This window comes from Heliangelus exortis, chromosome 7, assembly GCF_036169615.1.
Source record: "Heliangelus exortis chromosome 7, bHelExo1.hap1, whole genome shotgun sequence".
In the NCBI taxonomy this organism is placed as follows: domain Eukaryota; kingdom Metazoa; phylum Chordata; class Aves; order Apodiformes; family Trochilidae; genus Heliangelus; species Heliangelus exortis.
Window position 1 is genome coordinate 1863786 of NC_092428.1, and position 22559 is coordinate 1886344.

Sequence of the window (22559 nt, forward strand, 5' to 3'; positions counted from 1 at the left end):
TGAAGTACATTCCCATTTTCTCTCCTCTAGCAGAAGAGAGTAGCTCTTGCTCAAGGATCCAGGCTTAAGACAGAATTAGGGAAAAAAAAAAAATTAAAGTCTAAAGCAAATATTTGTGGGACAACAGTTAGGGAGCAAGTTTAACTGGGAGCCTCCACTTATTATGACAGATTTCAAAATGAGGGCAAGCAAAAGCAAAGTCAGGCAAATGAAATGTCAATTACAGTTCCTTTTAGAAACAGAGTACAGCTCCCCAGCATCCTTACATTCTATTTCCTGCAGTGCTTTGCCATCTAGAAGGTAACCCCCAGAGACAAGAGGCTCAGCAGCATGCTGCCTTCCTGGAAATTCCCCTCCACCCAGTACCATCCTTACCCACAGCAACCAACTGGCCCCACTACATCTGTCATTCCCACCCAAGGATGTCTCATCAGCACCAGATCCACACAACAGAAGCACATGTGGAAATTTTTAGAACCAATACAAACAGAGCTTCAGGTGACTGATGACTGAGGGAGGTAGTGAAGCTTGCTCAGGAGCTGAAATCTCATTTTTCAGCTGGCTTCAGTTGCTGCAGGTTTAGAGCTGCAGCCTGGTGCTGCTGCTGCCTGGCAGCACGTACACAGGGCACAACAAAAAGGACTTCTACTGATGCCTAGAAAGCTCCAGCTCAGCATAAAGTCATTGCAAACTTAGCTAAATGAGCCAGCATTGCTCATGAGTCATCCAGAATCAGTATTGCACTGCTGGGTGGCTGAAGATCACAACAGCCCATTACCAGATAAAAGATAAAAATCAGAACCTAATATTAAAGTTCTGCTTTTTTTCCTAGAAGCAGAAGAGAAGCATTAAGTTCTACAGGTACAGCAGTACTCTAAAAGCATCCAGCATCTATTCTCTCTGGCCCAGGGCTAACACCTCACACAGCAAGAAATCTTTAGTCGTGGCTGAACAACAACAACAACAACAAAAAAAAAAAAAAAAAAAAAAAAAAAAAAAAAAAAAAAATCATGAGGAAAAAAACCACAAACTTCAGCTCTGTTTCCCTGTGAACTGGTTTTTTTGCTAGGAATCTTTCCCGTCCTTATCCACCCACTTAAATCTGACATCTGTGTACAGGCACATCTCATCTGCAGCTGCCACACAAGCTGACATGCTGTCTGGTGCTTGGCTTCTTCTAGGAAATGGAGGCACCAAGCATCAGGGAGCACACCATACCTTGATTCTGAGGGTCTGGATGGCAACGTCACTTCTGAGAGTTACTGTGTCATCTCACAAGTGGAAAAAACCCAAAACAAACTATCTCCTCATAGAGGTAAAAACATATTTCCTGAAGCTGAACTATGAACATGATTTTTTTTCAGCTTACTCTGTCCAAGCACGCTCAGATTTCTCCCCTGGGAATCACTCTCCTTGCTGGTAATTTTATCTTTCTCCAGATGACTGAGATATTCCAGCTCTGGGGGAGCAGAAGCAAATTACTACATGAATAGTGCTCTGGTTGAGGAGACAGAAATAGTGGTGTATTCACTTGATAATTCACCATCCTCCACCACAACATGCCTGATGATGTGCACTGTCACTTGCCAGCCAGCTGTTTCAGCCTTGCTCTAAAAAATTCTTGTATTTAAGAGCTGTTGCTACCTGCTGGAGCATAGGTTAAGAATTTAACCTGCAGAAAGCTCTTGAAATCATCAAGAGCAAGAAGAGATACCATTCAAAATAGATCTATTGAAAAATAAAGTCCTAAGGAGAAAAATGAAGCCAGGTGGGTTGCTAAAATTGCTAAAACTTGTGATCATAAAGCCATGTGTGCTACACCCTGCCTGTGGAGCCTTCAACAGCTGCTCTGTACCAAGTGTCCCTGCCAGCACAGCAGCATTTTAGAATCACAGAATTCAGTACAATTACCAAGGCATTACAGAAAGCTACCAGCAGAATGCAGCCAGCCCCCCAGCACAGCAGCAAACCTACCCAGTGCTTGTCAAAATAAGCATTCTGAAAAATAAGCATCTGGAAACCTGAGAAATTTAGGCCAGTCTGTGTCTGCCAGCTCTGTTTCTGTCTGATAGGTCAAGAGAGAAACAAGGAGCAACCCTGTGACCTGCAGCAATCATTAGTGCAAGTGTTGCACTTCTGATGCAAATAATTCTATAGTAAAATGAGAGTAGCCACGTGCAAGAGTCTTGTACAGACAGTACGTTGTAATTTTGGGCTTTTTTGTTTGCTTTCTGGCAGTGCTCCAGTTTTCATACTTGTGCCAATCTAACCCTCTAATATCTTGGTACAAATCATCTTCAGATATTGCCTCTCACTGACTTCAGGTCAGATATTGGGAGAGACTATGCAAAGAAAGCTGCATTACTGAAAAAAGGTTTGGAAAAAGATATAATCATTGTACAAAAAGCAGAATAGTTCAAGGAAACACAAAATGAAAAAAACATTCTGTTACAGTCTGGTCAGTGGGAACCACCCCACACACAGGAAGCAGAAGTGAGCAAGGACAGTGGGGCAAAATTTCTCTTGTGGCTACTTCAGGCTTCCTATGATTGATTTTTAAGGCTTCTCTCTTGCTCTGCATAATGCATAGACTAATTGCAAGTTTCTATGACTAAATATGTATTCCTAAGCCATCCATCACTGTGGCATTGGGATGGCTTTTGAGAAACAGACCAATAAAGCAAAGTCATAGCTCTGTTCTCTGCCTTCCTGAGGTGTTCAGAACTGTCCCAACCCAGGGCCTTAAGCAAGAGAAAGTCTGCTCTGACAAAGCAAAAATACACACCTGAACAGACCATGAACATCACCACACAGCCAACATCTTGCAGTCTGCTGAACACTGTCGCCAGGGCAGAAGAAAGATAATTGAAGACAATGCATGTAAAGTAACAATTTAAAAATCCCAAACTAGTCATAATTAGATGGCTGGCACTTTAATAGATCTGCAACAGTTAAAATAAAGAATAGTTTTAGCTTTAAGCTGTGGGAAAACAGAAGACTTGTATTCCTGGGAGAGCCAGAAAACTGCTGGAATTTAACATGTATGGAAATATAATTGAAACATTACTGCAGGTTTGGGAAACAAATTAATCCTGGAAAAGCCTTTTCTTCACTAGAATTAGAAAACATCTTAGTGTAGCATTTACTGAAGGAGCCACTATTTCCCCACCATTCTTCCCCAGCTACATTCTGTTCTCTAAGAATTAGAGACGTTAAAAAAAGAGGAACTTGAACAACTGCATGTTTGTGGTTGGTTACTATTTAGAACCATCCATTCATTCAGAATGGCTGCAAACCTCCTGCTTTACAAACCATGAATATTTCCCAGTTGTACCACACCAATATCAAGGTGGGATTGCACCAGAGTCCTTTGGATTCTTGACTTTGTAACTGCATCCTAATAAAGCATCTCATCTGTCTTCCACAAACCCAAGTTTGAGTTCTGCACTAACTGGAGCTGGGAATAAAGCAAAACAGACATGACAAATAATTCTGTGCATTTAGCTGGCTGTGTCAGGACAGCCAAAAACTGAGCTCATACATCTTTTGCAAACTGACCCTGAGACTGCTGCTGCACCTACCAGAATGAGGACACACAGCAAGACACTCCACAGCTGATACAGAGATTGATTGCTGCCCCAGTGAGCACTCAGTGCCTTCCCCAGAGTTCAGTTTTACCTTTGAGGCACCAAAAATTCACTGTATCCTTCCCTTTGAGCAGCTCTGAGGCACCAAAAATTCACTGTATCCTTCCCTTTGAGCAGCTCTGAGGCACCAAAAATTCACTGTATCCTTCCCTTTGAGCAGCTCTGAGGCACCAAAAATTCACTGTATCCTTCCCTTTGAGCAGCTACCTACACACTGTACCCCAAAACACTTTCACTTCTCTCCATGCCTTGTACTAAACAACATCTCAGCTTTCTACACAGGGTAAAATCATTGCATCTGCTCTGCCACAGGGCCAGGCTGAAGGCAGCAGAGAGCATTGGCAGGGTGCCCCTAATCAGCTCAAACCTTCTGCCTCTACAAGTCACCAACCCTCCTGTTGCTGTGGAAGCTGCACCACCCTGTCAGGGTGCTCTGCTTTCTGGGGTCTCTGGAGGCTTCACATCTGTTACATGACTGACCCCTTATGCCATGGAGCTTAGGGTGACCTGGTGAAAGGACACACATTCAGGGATAGTTGCAGTTGCTTTATATGCCCACACTTGAATTTGTGCTCTTCTGACAGCACAAAACCTGAGTTTCAGAAGAGCACTACATCTTACTTGAACAGCATATTTCCTAAGTTAGTCAAAGATGCAAGAAGTCTACATTATTTTATCCCATGATCAGTCACAAGAGGTGGAGAAAAACACTGACAGTCCCCCTTGTTTGGACTCACAGAACAGTTTGGGTTGAAAGGGACCTTCAAGATCATCCAATTCTAACCCCTCTGCATGGCAGGGACACCTCCCACTATACCAGGTTGTTCCCAACCTGGCCTTGAACATTTCCAGGGAAGGGGCATCCACAGATTCCTTGGGCAACCTGTTCCAGAATGTAAAACATCTTCAAGTACTACCACAGATGCCTCTGCCAGCCCCTGTGTGCTGCAGGTTATTTTACAGAACCAAGGAGATTTATTTGCCCATGTTGTTACAGCATGGCATCAAAAAACCCCCACAGGAGCATCCTGAACACATTTTTCTCTCTTTTACAGACAATGAATTTTTATGTCTGCTTTAGTAGCAACATACAGAAAAGGACAAATACATTTCTGCTTGGGATTTCCTTATCAAACCTGCCTGAATTCACATGACTTTGGACACAGCAGCTCAGGGTTGAACACAGTCAGACCCCATTGCATCTAGGTGGTATATTTGTCCCCATGTGGGCCTGCTTGCTTACATTAGATTCAAAGCAGCCCAACAAAAAATAAATTAACAGAAATTAGAGAAAAGTGTGAGGGGCAAAAAAACCCAAACCAACACACAAAAGCCAAAACAAATAAGTAAAATGATGAAGAAATCTCTTCCAGGACACACGAGAAGGTGTCAGTGCTGGAGTCCTAGGACTGAGCAGTTCTTGGGTTTTTGAGCTCCAAGCTCAAGCAAATTGTGTTTTTATCTCACAGCTCAAAAAAAACCTGTATATTCAATTTAAAATAATCTGTATTATCCTCTGTCTGCTGTCAGGCTTCCCACTGTACAAGATGTTCAAAGAGCTGGGATGACCTAGCTGTGACTCATAGAAACACCAAGAAAAAAAAAAAATCATAAATAGCAACAATGAGGGTTGATATCATTGGGAGGTGGTGCCAGGAGGAGGCTGCCTGCCAAGGAGAACATTCCTCTCCAGTTAGTCCTACAACTCCCTGGCATCCAGCAGCTCCTGGAACCAGCCCCATGTTCTCCCCACACGAGGGAGGTCAGATTCTGCTGCTCAGACATTTGTCTTCATCTCTGGGCTTGCCTCAAACTGAACTATTCTTTTATGTTCAATACTGTGTTTCACACTCAGAACCATGCCAGGGTTTGTAGCCTTGGAGCCCACGATAAAGCTGATGGTTGTTTCAGGATGTAAAGCATGCTGTAGCTTTTGGAGTGGTGCAGCTTACACCCTGTAGTAGGAGGGGCACTTGTAAGAGGGTATTTAAAACTAAAGCAAGACCACGTTCAGTGCAGTTTTCTGGAGTCTCCAAAAGGTTAGGGGTAAATTCTTTCAATCCTTGACTTCCACTTGGGAAAAAAAGCAAGCCTGGGCTGCTGAAGGCTGAGCTGCCTCTCCATTTTTGAGCACAGCATTTCATGATAGCTTTTAATACGTGTCAAGAGGGCAGAATCTGCTTGCCTAGTAATTTACTACCAGATCAGGACAGACTCTACCACTCTGCAGCCTTACCAGCTGAGGACAGCACTGATACAAAACTGGCTGTTAAAAAACTTCTTGAAGTTCAGAACAAAAATTTAAGTGTCTTCCATCTCCTACAGCTTGCTGTAATGATGGACATTTTTATTTCATACTAAGCAAGCAGAGACTCCCCCGTGCTGACAGGTTCAGACAATTTCAGATTATGAGTCTGCACAGCTCCATTTTCTAGGATGATTGATTATATTTGACTCTCCATGACCTTAAAAGAATATTCTGAGAAGAATTGCCATGAGCAGCTAGAAGTTGTCATTTGTCCAATAAAAGACAGCAACTTCTGCTGGTAAGAATTCAGTGGAAACATCCACTACAGTGCTGACGTGTTTGATTTTAAAAAACAAAATAAAAATCCATTTTATGCCACCAACTATGAATCTAAAAGTTAACCCAAGTTAATGATCACCATTTTGAGTAATAAGGAAAAATATGGGCAATCTTTTGTCAGAGGACACTGAGTATCACTGATACTCTGCAGAATGTACCATATTTAATAATCACCAACTTATTGATTACAATCTTTTTGCTGTTAAAAAAAAAAAAAAGTTCTTTGTTTCAAACTGACCCTAAATAAGAACTGAAAATAGAGAACAATTTTCATAAACAGATTTTTTAGCAAGTTTACAGACTTTTAGAGCTTGAAGTAGCTATTAGGGGAACTAGCTCTTCTCTCTTGTGACCCCTCCAAGTGCCCATGTGAGGAAAGAAGGCTGGAGGGTCAAAGTGTGGAGAGCCAAGGGCACAAAACTTTCCCCTACCCCTGCCTCAACACCCTTGTATATAAAGCATTGACTGTTCTGAACTCACATTATTCCACTTTGTTGCTGTTGTCCTGGACTCCAATTTCTAGTTACAGTGCCTTGAAAATCACAACATGATTTGCTGAAGCCTGTTTTAAAAGATTTTTTGCAATGTTTTATTGGTGGAGAATATTTTAAGACACCAGATATCCTGACTACATGCTTCATGTACCTTTTCTAAGAAAAGACTACTTTAAAATATTAGATGTATTTTAGTAAATTAAGCACATCTATACATCAAGAAAAAGAATATTGCATGCTGGCTGCTATTGCCAATATCTTTGCCATTATCAACAGCATCTTAACCACAGGAAGAGCCTTAAAATGTGTTTTGGAAGCCCTGAACGCACAACATTGAAAGTGTCTGGATAGAGATGTAGCCTTTTTAAGCCTGAAAAGGATTTAAAGGCACTGAATAGCTCAAAGGATTAGCTGTGAAAGACAGACTTTTCACATATAAACTTGACTGAGTTCATCCAAATTCAACAGCAACTTAGGTCATCAAATTAAAAGAAGCTTTGGTGGTTCACTGGAAGCAAGTCCGTGGCTCTCAGCCCAGTTTCTAAAGAAAAGATACTCATCAAAAACATGCCTCTATTTGGCATTCAAACTGGGTGTTTCAGAAAAGACTGAGAAATAAAAATGCACAGAGCAGTTATCTTAAAAGCTGTGATATTAGTGGCTTAGGCAGAGAGCACATGGGGAGCACAAGAGCCTTTTTGCAGTTGTGGGTATGCAATGCAACCCATGAATAAAAGCAGATTTTTACACTATGGCTAATGCAGAATTTAAGAACAGAGGAAAATTCTTTTTCTCTTAAACATCTTCTCATACAGAATCTTATGAGAATTCTAGATATATTCATGTGGCTGCAACAACACTGAGGTTAGTAATGCCATAAAGACACTCAGTATTTTCATGAAAAATAATTCTATACAGTTCTCTTCATGAAAGCACCCACACACTTGAGGTTGGGTGCCTTTTATTCACAATCCAGTTCTGTCAGTTGGCATGATCAAAACCATTCTGCCCCTAGAGAACAACCAAACCATCTCCTCACACAGGTGTTATGAAGACACAAATGCACACAAGTCAGACTCTTTGCCTCTTCTGCTTTAAAACTGGGGAGGGGACAGGTCCAGAACACTCCAGCTCTAAATGCTTTCTGTATATCATTGCATGGCACACTTGTACTCACCCAGCTCAGGCTGGTGGTAAAAATAACCCTCTTGAAGAGCAGACATTAATTTATCTACTGGAGTTTCCACCTGTTAACATTTTTCAGAGAGGGGGCCTGTCTGGAAATGACTCTTTGATGATGAAGCCCATGTGCTTTACTGGACAGAACCAAGATGTGAGTCAGTGCTCTGAGATGTGTACACACCACACCAGGTTTGGTGGGGGGGCTCAGACTTCTCTGGGAACCCTCAGACATCAGGAGCAGAGCTGGAAAGAAACTACAAAAACCTGGACTCCAAAATTCTGTATTTTGCTTGATCAGCCTGAGGTGCAAGCACATTTTTGTAAACAGATGAAGGAAAACAAGAACTGAAGCTTGAATATCCCCAGCAGCTATTTCCCCCAAGGATTTTCTCAAGGGCAGGAGAGCTCACTGGTGCATGTGCCAGTCATACTGCCAAGGCAAACATGGTGCTAGCACAAATTAATTTCCTTCCATTATGATTTATTGGCAAAACAACACAGATCCTGGTGTTTCTAAACAACTAATGCAAAAAGCCTGACACAACCAGCTCTGAATCTTCCCTTAGTTTCCTAGAGAAAAACAGCAGCTTTTTGCTTCTGGTCCACATGTTTTCTTTTAAGTTATGGAAATTATTTGATAGTACATTTAGGTTATAGAAATTATTTGATAGTAGATTTAGGTTATGGAAATTATTTGATAGTACAAGTATATTTGTACTTAGTGGGATGAAAATTAGGAACTGATGCTACAAGATCCCAAATATCATCTTTCCCCCAAAACAATAAAACATCAGATGCTCAAAACCTCCTAGATTTAGTTGCTATTAAACTGGATTTGATTTTTTAAATGGCAATCTTCAGCTTTACTATTTTTAAGGCCTTCTCCTATTTTATGCATGATTGATAGCAAGTGTGCATTTCCAGATTTCAGAAATATAGAACAGTCCTGGCACAGGCACACCAGATTGTGCTGTTGGGACAGCTGGTGGTCTGGAGGAAGGAGAAGCTTACAAGAAGCATGCACAACACTTGCAAGAAACCTGGAACACCACCTCTGGTGAGTTGTCTCCACGTGCTGCTAGACCCAGGGGTTGTTCCAAAGACTGCAGTCATCCAGGGATGCTGTAGAACAACTCAGTGCCCTACAAAATTTCAATTACAACTTCCTCCTCATGGCTGATGCTGTATTTCAGGTAGCTTCAAGTCAGATCCTGAGCTGAGTTTGTGTTTGAACACGCTACAGCAATTTACCTGAGCAAAAGACAGCTGGTTCTTTCTCTACTAAGAGTTTAATTACTTCTGGAAATGCCAGTCAAAAGCCAAGCACACCTATTTAGTTTCACTGTTTGGTTGGGGTTATTTTATCCTAAGGAATATTCCAAGACATATTTAAAACCACTTCTTCTGCTTTTATTCATATAGTACATGCACCCTGTATGCTGCTCTGGAAAAGTGCTCTTTATTCTGGCTCCTGAATAAAAAGCTTAAAAAGCTGTGGTTTTTACAAAGGTCCTCATGTTGCAAATTTCCTAATGCACTCAAGCTTTTTGCTGCAAGGAATTGATGAAGAGAAAGAAAACACTCCTTGGCCTTCAGTTTCTAATCAGAATTTGCAGCAGTAGCTGTCAGAAATAGCATTTTATTTTTAAAGAGATAAGATTGGAGATAGCTACCAAGATGCAAACACAAAGCATTCCACAGGCACTTCATGATCCCTGCTCAGAACCAAACTGCACTTTAGAACACTACTTTAAAACATATGAACCATCTTGAAGCATCTTAAACCATCCAGTGACCTCACAATACAAGGAAATATTTCCAAAACCCCTCCTAATGATGAGCCTCTAATTTTATAGAAGTTTAACCATCAGCTTTCTGCCATCACACAGCTTTATTCTGAAGAGGAAAAGGGTGATACAAATTCCCTGACAATTCCCAGGAAGGGAAGCACTGTGCAGCCTTCAAGATCCCCACTAAAACAAAGAACTCTTACAGAAGTATAGTCCACATTTACAAAAAAAGCAACCTGCTCCAAAAAGTTAAACTTCCCATGCAGAAAGTATTTTCTAGGTGTTACCATCTCAGGGATAATTAAGTCTCAGGAGTAATTAGGGTAGCAGTAGCTTTCTTTGCACATAATTATACAAAACATTCACAGTACAAAAGTATTTGACACCAGAGGAAAATTCTGAATCCCCATTAAACATACTGGTAAACTAGACTGGAGAATTAAAGAGCTCCATTTGAGGTTTGCTCCCCAAAACAGATAAAACAATTAAACATATTAATATCAGAGTTTGCATGGCATCAAACAGTTACAGAACTCAAGAGCTAGTGCCCTGTCAGATTTAGTAAAACCCCAAAACAAACACGTATATAACACATAAAGCTCATACTCAGCCTTATCCTCCCCAGCAGCAGCAGGAGCAGCAAACCAGGAAGAAAGAACTCCAAGAAATCTGCTCCCTCCTTTTATAATGAGCAAGATGAAAGGGAGATGGGATACACCTGGTAGCCAGCTTGGGGCAGCTGCTCTGATTTAAGCTCCCAGCTGAGCCAGGGATACTGATTGCCTGCTCTCTAGGGCTGTCCCTGTGCTTCTGTCCCAAACAGGGCACCTTCTAGAGCCACTTGGTATGCCCACTTCTCCAGAAAATCACCATTGCCCCACGTGGAGTGGTCAGGCTGTTCCCAGAATGACAAGGAGAGAAGGGATAAATGATGTGGGAGGAAAAGTTTACAGCTCCACTCCGTGTGGAGCTGTGACAGCTCTGTAAATGGTTGCTAAATGGGTGGCACTGCCCCAAAGTGCAGCTGAGGCCCTTCTGCCAGGGGTTTAAACACAACCAAAGTGATGTGCTCGCCTCTCAGGAGAATGCTAAGAGCAGTTTTGTGCTGGTGATAGACTTTTGTTACAAAAAAAGGCCACTGTAATGTCACAGAGTGGTTAATCTCAGCCTCTGGGGCCCATGTGAGCTGCTTGTCACCTCCCAGCATGGCTGGAAGCTCTAGAGACTCTGGAAAATGTTAAAACTCATCAAGCACACTCAGGGCTGAACAGGTGCTCCATTACAAAGCCTCCCAAACATTAATTATTCCTTCTTTTTTAATTCCTTATTATTTGTGGCTCTTCACAAAGGTAGCTCATGCACATTCTGTTCCACTGCAGAAAGGGGTGAGCTAGCAGAGCCTGTGTCACACCATGTCACACCATGTCACACCATGTCACACCATGTCACGACTGACTGTGCTCAGACACTGCAGGTGACAGGTCTAGCTGAGCTGGTTTCTGGAATTTCTATGGCAGAAGCAATTTATTTGCTGCAAGAAGTTGGATTTCATTATAAATAGACTCAGTAATGGTGGGAGTGTTGATGCACAAAGCTCCTGTTCTGCTTCACAGCTTCTTCTGCAATATCCAGGAGCACCTCTGGATTCTCCAGAGCTGAAGTCTAGACTGGATGTATTTAGGAATGATGTGCACATAGTTAACAATATAACTCTGGTGTATGGATCCAGCAAGTTCCTTCAGAATTAGAAGCTCTGGTAATGCTGATATGGGAGAAAAAGGCTGTGGATTTTTTTTCTAGGTCACTTCTTTGAAGTTCAGGGATAAATTCCTTGCTTTAATAAGATATGTGTATGAGTTCTGCTGCTTAATTCAGTGAGACAAAGACTTCAGCAAAGATATTTCCATGCATGATCAGGACGTGGATAAAATTTTGCAAAGTTGTGTAAGTACTTAAGAAATCTGGGCCAAATCATAGCTTTTTGGCTTTTATGAAAGGCTGAGGTACAAGCTCCACCTTTTTTCTGTTTGTGTGTGTGTATACAACCAGTAACTAGCATTAAATATTCTCCCACATGCTCCAATATTCCTACAAGCATCTGAGAAACATGCAGAAGTCTTATAATAGCAGAATTTACATAGAGTAAATAAATCATCCCCCATGTAATGCCAAACATTTCAAGAATGGGAATGTGGAAGAAGAGACTGTCAAGACATAAGTACTACCACATCATCTCTAGCTGGAATCTAACATCTCAGGTTGAAAATTCAAGAGAATGGATTCTAGGCTGTGCATAGGAGGGAGAGGAGTTTAAATAATTAGCTTGGAATATCCTGAATCAGCAGGAGAAAATCAACAGAATGGCATCAGTCTGGTATCCAAAAGCACTGGCTAAAACCCAAACTAACATTAAATAAGGAAGCAAACTGTGAGAGCACCTCCAAACACGTGAGTGCCTATTAAGTGCATATTAAAGCACATATTAAGGCACATATTAAGTGCATATTAAGGCAACCAACATTCAGCTGTGTAATAACTGTGTTCAGGTCAAATCACATCAATTAAAAACACACAGAAAGAGTGCTCTCAAATGGCTCAAAAAGAGCCACCCACCAACTGAGCCTAAAAATATGACTTAGGAATTTCCACACACTGTTAAAGAATGAAAAAATGTTTGTTTTTAAATAGCTCCAGTTCCTGCTTTGCTATAATACTTATTCCATGCCAGCCTCAAAAGAGAGTATTACAAATTACCTGATATCTGAGCCATCCACTGAGAAATATCTAGTGCTGAATGATCTTGCAAACAGCACTGGTAGAAATAATACCATTATTTGCAGAGAAAATAGAATATCCCCAAATAGGGAGATTAATCTACCAGTAGATAAATTGATATTATTATTACTGCTAAACAATACTTTCAGTTCTTTAATAACAGTAATATTTGGTAGCAAAAAGAAGTATTCACTGCTGGTAATCTAAAATCATTATGTGTTTTATCTTTATTTCTTATAGACTACAATGAGAGTTTTGTAAGCTCAGCAGTTCTGCAAGCCCAAATATTTCTGGATGTCATTTTGCCAGTGTGTGAATCACACAGGCTGAGAAAAAAAAAACAAAAAAAAAGAGGAGTACCCTAGAGGGATTTTCATATGGAGTGGAATGTGTGCATCTCAATTCTGACACAGCATATGCTATTTCAGGGAAGAAATGAGCCTGCTCAACCTTTCAGGTTACAAGAAAAGTAATGAGGGAAATTCACTGCCTTGATACAGGGGTGAAAAAAACCTCAACAGCTTCCTACCTCGGGGTGGAATTCCTAACTAGGATTTCTCCCACCTTCCTCTGAAAGTCTCAGGACTGGCCACAATCTGATTGGACTTGACAGGACAGTGGTCTGATAGGTATGACCACTGCTGCCTTCCTGTGGAAAGTCTGTAAGTATTTGTGCTTCTAGAAAAGTATAAATGGGAAGTGTTTTCTATTTCTTATATCAAATAAAAGCATCTTTGTCTGCTTCTGGAATAGTGAGAACTCTGAACTCAGCGTGGCCGTGGGGTGATAGCTGGGAATGAAAAGAAAAAAATAAAAAAGAAAAGAACAAAAAAGGAAAACTGCCTGGAGATTTTCAGGAGTCTCTGGAGCACTCCATGCATATGGAAACGTTTGTGGCAGCATTAGCAGGAGTGCCAGATTACCTTTTCTCACTGTAAAAGCTATTTTCTGACCAGGGCAACTGCAAGAAAATAAATTCTAGGGTGTCAGCTGTCATCTGTTAAATTTTGCAGGCTGGGGGGCAATGCTGCCTTGGCTCCCATGTATTGCCCTGCCTGAAATTCAACCTACAGACAGAGAACAGAAGGGGAAACAGTGCAGTAGAGAGAAACAAAAGCCCTTTACTTCTGAGTGGGGTGGGAGAGCCACACACCAGATATGGAGGGAAGAAGCAGGGTTCTCCATTCTGCTATCACCTGCACAGTTATTGCTCTGGAAGGCTCCTGCAGTGTCCCTGTGTTCAAACGTACCAAATAAGCTGTAACTTAAGAGTATTAACATGTTTTATTGCAGGCTCAAAGCTGATTGTAGGCCATGCTCACTGTTTTAAATGTAAAACAGTTTATGTCTGCATGTACTTTCAAGCTGTTCCATTTTCAGTGAAAAAACAATTATTTTATTTTATTGGTACTTCTTTCCTTAGGACTCCATTTTTGTTTCATCTTGTCCTAGAGTTTAATCCTAATCCTAAATTACTCATAAATTATCATTGTTGTCTATTCCTTTCCTTTCCTTTCCTTTCCTTTCCTTTCCTTTCCTTTCCTTTCCTTTCCTTTCCTTTCCTTTCCTTTCCTTTCCTTTCCTTTCATTTTCTTTCCTTTCCCTCTCCTTCCTTTTTTCTCCTCTCTTATTTCATCTTATCTGTGCATCTATTTACTTATTTTAAATTTTTTAAATATTTATTGACAGCTTTAGATGTTTTCATGGAACAACCAAGCCTGGGACACTACAGACAGGTGCTGGGCAAGATTCTTTACATTTCTCTTCTGTGACACCTCAGCCCTTGGCCTCTGGCAGCTGTTGTTCTGCTCCTGTGTTTCCTGAGGAGTTCTCTCTCTGCCCCTCTGTGTGCACACTCCCTCTTCTTCTACTCTTCCAAGATCCTGTCTTTAGGAAGCTCCTGCAATTCCAGTCCTGGACTGTGGTGACCCTGAGCAGAATTTAAGCTATGCAGATTCAGCATATTGTGCTATTTGTGGGATAGAGGAGGTTTTTGGTGAAGCTTGGGGGTTGGGTTTTTGGAGGGTTGGCTGTTGAGGGTTTTTTTCAGCTTTATTTGCTCTCTTCCTAATACCCTCTTAGAGACACAAGCCAAGGGTTGCAACTCAGCTCCTTTTTATTTATTTTTTTTTAGAGGAGTAATCCCAGCTGCTTGCTGGTGTGGGATGGGCATAAATTTTCTTAAGTAAAGCCTCCCCTCAAACAAAAATCCAGAAACCCAAAGAGCACGTTACCTGTCATGTTCCCCAGCTGCATCTTTGAATCATTTTCATCCCCTGTAAGAAACTCCTCATACATGGCCATCTGCTTTTGAACTATTTCCTACCATAACATGTGGCAATTAACATAAATCTCATCAAGTGTCTCAAGCAGACATTTGACACCCAGGCAAAGGGGTCCCCAGGCTGTTAGACCCCTTTCTGTAACCACTTGGAAGGTGCTTGCTTTTAGGGTTTGAGCCATGCAAATCACCCACGATTCTCTTTGTACTTCAGCTATTAAACTGACATTGATCCCACCTCTTGCCACTAGGGAGCTGAAAGGAGAACCAGGCTCCAGTGCCTGACCTGTGTTATTCCCAGGATTCTCTCAGATCCAGGATTTGGAAAGCAGCTGTGCCAAGGTGTTACACTTTCTCTGTAGCCACCAAGTTCCACAAGCAGCCCCCAGGAGTACGTTGCTGATGAGAGGCAGCACAGCACAGGGCCTTCCCTGCTGGTAGTGACATTTGGAAATACACTTAGTGATGTTATTTTTAACTCTTCCTGAAAGCTATAGAAGTCTTGGTTTCCTAGAGGAGCTGTAGGAAGCTGATCTCCCAAGGGTTTTGGGCTGTGGATACATGAGCTGTATCAACGCAGATGGTGGGGGGAATTTTTTAAAATATTGTGCTTCAGTTTAAATGGATTGCCTCCCCTCCTTTGCTATTACTTGGAAACTAAAATATAAAAGGCTTGTTTCCTCTGCTGAAAGGAAGTCTGGGCTCATTGTCATTGCCCAGACAAAATAAAATCTCCTCCCTTCAGATACTCCAAGCAGTCCTGCCTGTGGAATGCTTTTCCCAAAAGAAATTTTCTCCCTGTCTCAGCCCTTTGTTCAGGCTCTGTTTTCCTTACCTCATTTTCAGATCTAATTTTCCCTGGGTTTCTATTGCATTATGTTCTCTCTGCCCTCTCTCCCAGTCTCCAAGAGAAATGCAAACCTAATTAAAGACACATGGAATTTTTAGGCTATGTTAGTTAGGAGTAGTTAGAAATTGGGAAGAAACTAGGTTTGCATGAAGCCAAAGGAGGTTGTTTCCAGGTTTCTCTTTTGGTAGAGAGATGCCACAAGTTTACTCCCAGCTTACACAACGGATGTGTAAGGATTTTACCTCACAAGGAGTGTTATAAACATGTAAATAAGGTGCCTGAGAGTACAGAAATGGGTATCTTTAATATACTTTTTCTTTTTTTTTCTTACAGCTCATATTTTGAGTGCTAAAACCATGTGTCCAGCAGGCAGCCTCTGCCACATGCCCAGCTGCAAGCCCACCCCATGGCCTGACCTACAGCTGTGCCTCTGGGATCACTGCATCCAGGGCTGTCCAGAGGGTCAGGACATGATGATGCAGCAAGTGTTCTGTTTTCCCTCACACTAACACTCATTTTGAAATAGGAAGAGTGCTGTGTTTATACAATGTGTATCTTTGTTGTAACAGAGATGAGCCAATGCCAGCAGAAGAGAAGCTCAGGCACACAGGAAGAAGTAAGAGCAACAGCAGATAAAAAGTTTTGTATTGTCACCCTGAAGTTTCTCATTACCCTCACACCAATTTCAGACCCCCTTTCTGGATTTTAGGTGTTGGACAAGAATTATTTTACAAGAACAGCAAAAAGACATGCAGAGTCAGGCCACGTGTATCAGGTAGGACACTATCCCAGCTCTGACAGTGGTCAATTTCACAATGCCTGTGAAAGAGCACAAGAGTGGGTAAGGTAAAAAATAACAATTCCCAAAGCCCAGCTGAAAAATCTAAAGCTGAGGCTCTTCTTGAGCCAGAAGGAATGACTCTGTGTTTATTAAGCCCTGATGAGATTATCTACTATGAGTTTTTTCAAACAGCTTTTGAAGATTGTGGACTTTTGAACTTGGCTCCACATGAAGTTATGGAATCAATGACATCATTTTGTGATGACATAATGAAAATACATCTCTACTGAAGTTATAAGCACTTAACACTCAGAACCCCTTATTGTGTCATTCACAGCTACAGAGAGCACTTATTTATTTTTTTAATTCCCAACTGAAGTCAGCAGTTTTGGTATGTAATGTGAGGGAGAGTCTCCACACCTTTGCAAAATGATTCTTGGACTCCATGGTCCTGCACAGGAACAGAAGGTGGAAAGTGGAACCAAATCAAGCATTAGAGTTTAAAGCCTTTTGAGTGGTAAGATACCTCTCTCAAACAGCAGCCAAAATAATGTCATCTTACAGAATAAAGTACAGAATTTCTGCAGTTAGACAGGAAGGACTTTATCAAAGTTGCAACATTTCCTATTTGGGACAGCTCTGCAAGCTGCTGGTGTCATTTAGCAGCACTCCTACTCCATCTTTCCCTGCTGATGTGTTAGCTGAATCACTATGACTCAACCTTAACATTACAATCCTAATTTGAGAGGTTTGTGACTTAAAATTGAGGAGTCCTTCCCATTACAACTTGCAGATGGTATCTTTATTGTGGTGGCAGCACGAGAGGAAATGCATGAAGGCACAGGAGAAATTAGTTAGAACCTGCATCTTAATAACTGAGTCTCCTGGGACAAACATCACCCTATCCCCTCAGCAGCCATTCTAGCCTGAGCTGGTTTTCTAGAAAACTCAGCTCTTTCACAATAAGTAAGGGAAAGTAGCCTACAAATTATTTTCTGTGATAAAAATCCACCTGCCTACGAAGCCTTTTCTAATGGCATTTCAATTCATGAAATATTGGCTTCCTTTTCCTGGTTTCTACAAGCCAGACTTGCTACCAAAAGGCCCTAAATTGTGTCTTTAATGTATATTAAAGGCTCTTGTTAAGCCTTTGAATCAGGATGTGTAGAACGTGGGGTCTAAACATTGGTGAATTTAGTTCTGCTCAGGGAGTCTGTTCTAGCAGAATTTCAACCAGACCTGGTAGCCTGACCCACTAATCATCTCTCAAATATTCCTCTTAGGAGTTTTTCCTACAAATCTTCAAACCCCAAATATTGGCAGAGTGTGGATGCATATTTGGGCTAAACAGAATGGCAAAAAAATAGCTGCACTTCTGTTGTTCAGGCCCTAGACAGTTAACACTCAACAATGCTTCATTTTTCTGGGGCAGGCTTTGTGTTTCATTCCTTTGTTCTCACTAAAGCAGTCCAGCAGTTACCTTTCTGAACAAACTCCAAGCAGCTCCTGACTATTTTGTCCCTTGCTGCACTGAGGATGTTTTCCCAGGCTGCTTCTCTTCTCCCATATTTGGAAGTTGGCCTGAAGTATGGAGATCCCTTGTGGGTTTCTGTTTAAATTCCAGAGTCACAGTTGCACATTCCCATTGCCCTCAGCTGATGTAAACCCAAGACAGGATGAGTGAAAAATGTGAGCCCAGGCCCAGCTCCACTGTTTGGTGAGGGGAACTCTTAATGAAGGCAGAAAGTTTGTCTGGGGAGAAAATGTTTCTCAGGCACAGCCTCCTCTGCAGAGGGTGACACTGCTGAGGCTCCTGACCCTCCTCTGGCAGCACTTTGCATCCACTTTATCACTCTGTGCCACAATTAATTGGCAATGCTGACACAGTATGCAAGAGGAAGGGATGACACACACAGAAAACATCATTGCCTGGCATCCCAAGGGCATTTTTCTGTCCACAAAGCCCAAAACCTAAATGGGAATTTCATATCACTCCTGATATTTCAGGGTATCTATAGCAAACTCAGATTTTTGGACCCTAAATTTTTTTGGACCCTAAAAATTTGGACCTTAAATTTTTGCTTTTCATCTTCCATCAGCATCCAAGAACCCCAAAATCTGCTAGTTTCAAAAAGTGGTAAAAATTTTTACTAATCAAGTCTTATTTTTTTTGTCAGTGGACTGGATACATGATCTCCTATTGAATGTAGTACCTCAAATAGGAATGATTTAAAAATATTTTAACAGAACTAACAGATGACAGCCAAGCTCCCTCAGAATAGTGTTTATGAACCTCTCATTCCTGCCTCTGAATGCTCACAAAAGTGAAACCACATCTGCAATGAGGCAAAAATCCAGTCCACTGACACTTGATCCCTACAGGAAAACAAAGCAAAACCCAAGGATCTTCTTTATGTGCAAGAGATCCATGATTTAATTTTTAATAGCTAGGAATCTACTATAGAGAGACCAAGAGAGAGATGATCACGTTTTCACTACCACTGAAAAAGATTCTAAAGCAAATCTGATGGACCCAACATGTCATGAGGACAGGTTTTTTTAAACCCAGAAGTGTTGTATGGGTCTATGTAACTCTGGATTCTTCCCTTTGCAACAGGATAAATCTCTCCCTGCAATCCTAATGACCTTTAGACCTCTGAGTGGCACAGTGCTGAAGACACACTGTCCTTTCTGTGGCACTACTGCCTTGGCACAAGGGACAGAGAACAAAATGTATACATTCACAGAGCAATCTTACAGTGAGTTCTACTGAACTGTCTGCAAGTAAAAGGTCCATTTATGGGAAAACAGCTGTAGGTTCAGGATCTCAGGGCAGGAAGAAGGAAGTATTTTTGTATTAAGTTAATTTTCTTTCCTTACTGTAATTATTTGAAGCTCCTCTGAGGTCTGGGACACTAGAAGAATTTTAGACAAGATGAATTAATGAATATAGCACAGATGAGAACCTCAAAAGCATGTCAGTGTGATTTGTTCTGAGGATTTGTATCTCCACAGTATCTGGAAGGATCTCATATGTAAATACAGAACTTTGGTGCTAACTAGAAGTTTCTTTTTTAAGTAATTGTCTAATTTGGCTGCTCTGTATTTGCTGATGGCAGTAAACTCATGTATCTTCTAATACAAGACTACAATTCCTTAGAGTGCATGCTAAATAAGATAATTATTTGTGCCACAAATGGCACACATCTATGAAAGAGTTAAAAATCTTCACAATTCTGTAGTAAAAAAAAATATTTTATACACATATAGCCTAAAAAAGGTCATTATTACTAAATATAGTATTATTTAATTTTAGCCAGTGGCTTTTCCAGAAGTCTTGGCAAAGGCTTTGACTTTGATAGGAATTGGAATGTATACAAAATTGCAGAAGCCTCTGAGTCTGTTCACTTTGGAGTAGGGATACAAATAATTTATGAGGCTCCAAGCCAGCAAAACACTTACAACTTCAGACTAATCTTACACACACATTAATACTTTGGAAAATCAAATCCAATCTGAGGAACTACTAGGAAAGGAACTGATACATAAAAGCCCTGACAAATATAAGCCCCTAATATTACAGGGAGGGTGGGAAAAGGCCTGCAGAGCTGAAACAGGCCCTGATAAACTTATAGCCAAAAAAATGCAGGTGTTGTGTAGGTCATCTTATAGGCTGGGATTCTTAAAATTCTTAAAAATGAATTGAACATAATTAAATGCAAAAATACTTAATCAGTACCAAGTATCAAGATGCACACTTACCAGGCAAATAAATAGATTTTTAAGAGATGTCTTTTTTTTATAGATCTCTTTTTTAGGGAACAAACTGCAGGCATCTCAGCTGAGTATCTGTCTCTTACAGTGTAAAGGAAAAGAAGGAAGGCTAAACTATCACCAGGAGTGATGTAAACCAACTTTTCTCTCTTTTTTTTATGCACAAAGAGCATACAAAAAGTCAGCTACCCCAGCTCAGAAGGTAGATGCAGCAGCCCTGTAAACTCATAGTCACAAGAGTCAAATGGCTTTTTGTTTGCATTTACTGTGAATAGACTGTGTAATCTTAACTACACATACACTATCAAACATTCTTTATGTATATATGATAATATGTCCTTATCTGGAATTTTTCAGAAGTAGAAAAATTCATTTTTTTGATCCTCATTCGTAGTTAGCAACTTCTAAGAATAAGCATTCATGTGTACACACACACATATTTTTAATATACTCATCTTTCTTTTCCACATGTTTTATGTTCTTAAAAACATTATTTGAATTATATTGTCCCAACTGGGATACTCCACAATAAACCACTTAAGAATGTGATGTAGTTGAGAAAATTTTTTGGGTTCAGAGCAGAAACTTTGCTCTGTTGGCACGGTAACTACAGAGGTGAAAAATAAAGTAGATTTGCACTCATGTTTCCCAGCAGGTGTAGAACTTCTGACATGAAACTCCTTGAAGGAGACAGTGAAGTGGTGGCAGCATTCTCTGCAGCTCTAAGCCTCAGCATGTTTTCCCAACACAACACAGCAACAGAAGTTGTGCTGTTCCAGCCCACACACAAAGCAGTGTGAGGTGATGAAACACAGTTCATATGCAGGAGCTGAGTGACCAATTGTCATTTAAATTTTCCAGTCCTAACAGGCTGCTCCCATCCAGCTCAGAGGGAGGCTGAGTCAGTGCAGAACAATCCTGATGTGTTGGCCTCCTAGAAGACAGCCACCCAAAGCCCAGAACTAAACAGAACCTAACCTGGTCTCATGGCAGAGGTCATGCAGGTTATTGCTTCGTGCTAACCAGACACATCCACTTAAATGAAGTATTAACACTAGCAAAACATAATTACAGACAACTGCAAGTTCATGAAGCTCTCTAAAAATAGTTCTCTCTTCCACTTGCAGCTGCAGCCCCATGTATCCTGACCACAGGAAACAGAATTCTCCAAAAGATACCATGGAAGGGGCTGCATTTTTTTTGTAAGCATGCAGTGTTCTCTCTTTTTCTACCACAGCCTATTGGTTCTGTATTCATATATTTCAATTACTTCAGTAGAAGCAGAGAGAGTATTTCCTTGCATCATTAACAGAGTTCATTATGTATGAAAAAAAAGGAGACTTTATTGTCTGATCATCTGGGACAGAGAGACATGATGGCCCTAAAGTCAGTGGAGAAATTTGTAAGCAAAAGAGTCTGCTGACATGAAGATCTTTGCAGAATTAGACTCACCTGTGCTCTTATGAAATAGTAAAAGATGTGGGGAGAGTGGCTTAAAAGCTGATCCTTTCATTCTAACCACTTTAACTTATTTAGATGCTAGTCACCACTGTAGAGCTAATAATAGATACTGCTTCTCAACAAGACTAAAATTTTGAGTGTGTGGAAAGAAGGTTCAGCATCTCTCTCTCTCTTTTTTTTTTTCCTCAGGGGGGAATCCATTGTTGCATGTGTAGTCCCATGTTGGAAGAGCACAAAAGAATTCACACATGTCCACCTGGGACTCAATAAATGGAAAATACTGTGATCAAATCTATTGTTACTTTCTAACCATCTGTTAGGACCTAGAGAGTTAATGTGCTGTATAAGCTCTAGAAGCAATCTCACAGGAGCAGCACAATTAATGTATAATGATGGACTGGACAGTGTAATGGGCAAAAGAAACACATTTAAAAAAAAAAAAAAAAAGTACCTGCTGCAAAGCTGTTATTCATATGACATCAAAGCGACAGATCTGAATATGCAAAAGAAAAAGAAACATTGGTGATACTTGAAAGGAAAAAAAAATGAAAAAGCAGTGCTACATTACTGTACTCCTAATACCAACACATCCCCCTATAAAAACACACATTTTGGCCCTGTAAATGAGCAAAGTTTCAGAATGCTAACAAAATGTCTCTATATTCTGAATTTCATTTTGCCTACAGTAACTATTAGAGCTAAGACAGCCTTTTATAATGATCAGATAACATTTTTTTTCCTTTAAAACATATGCAGGCACATGCATATGACAACCAGAATTCAGCATACAAGATCCCAGACTTAAAGCAATTATTTTTAATCAGACAACTTAGCAACTCCCACAAATGACTAAATATGTGGTTTATTAGGTTTGCATACTTCCACAAAACAGAATTTAGCAGATTATTAGTTTGTAACATGGACTAATTGCTGTTTG

The 22559-nt window shown here is 40.7% G+C and overlaps 1 long non-coding RNA gene across 1 annotated transcript in view; it reads right to left on the reverse strand.

Moving 5' to 3' along the window:
• LOC139798117 (uncharacterized) overlaps positions 1-22122 on the reverse strand; it is a 59678-nt gene extending 37556 nt beyond the window's left edge. The window contains exon 1 of the long non-coding RNA XR_011726734.1: positions 22074-22122. This is a non-coding gene — a long non-coding RNA (uncharacterized lncRNA). The remainder of the gene's footprint in view (positions 1-22073) is intronic.
• Between the last annotated feature and the right edge of the window lie 437 nt (positions 22123-22559).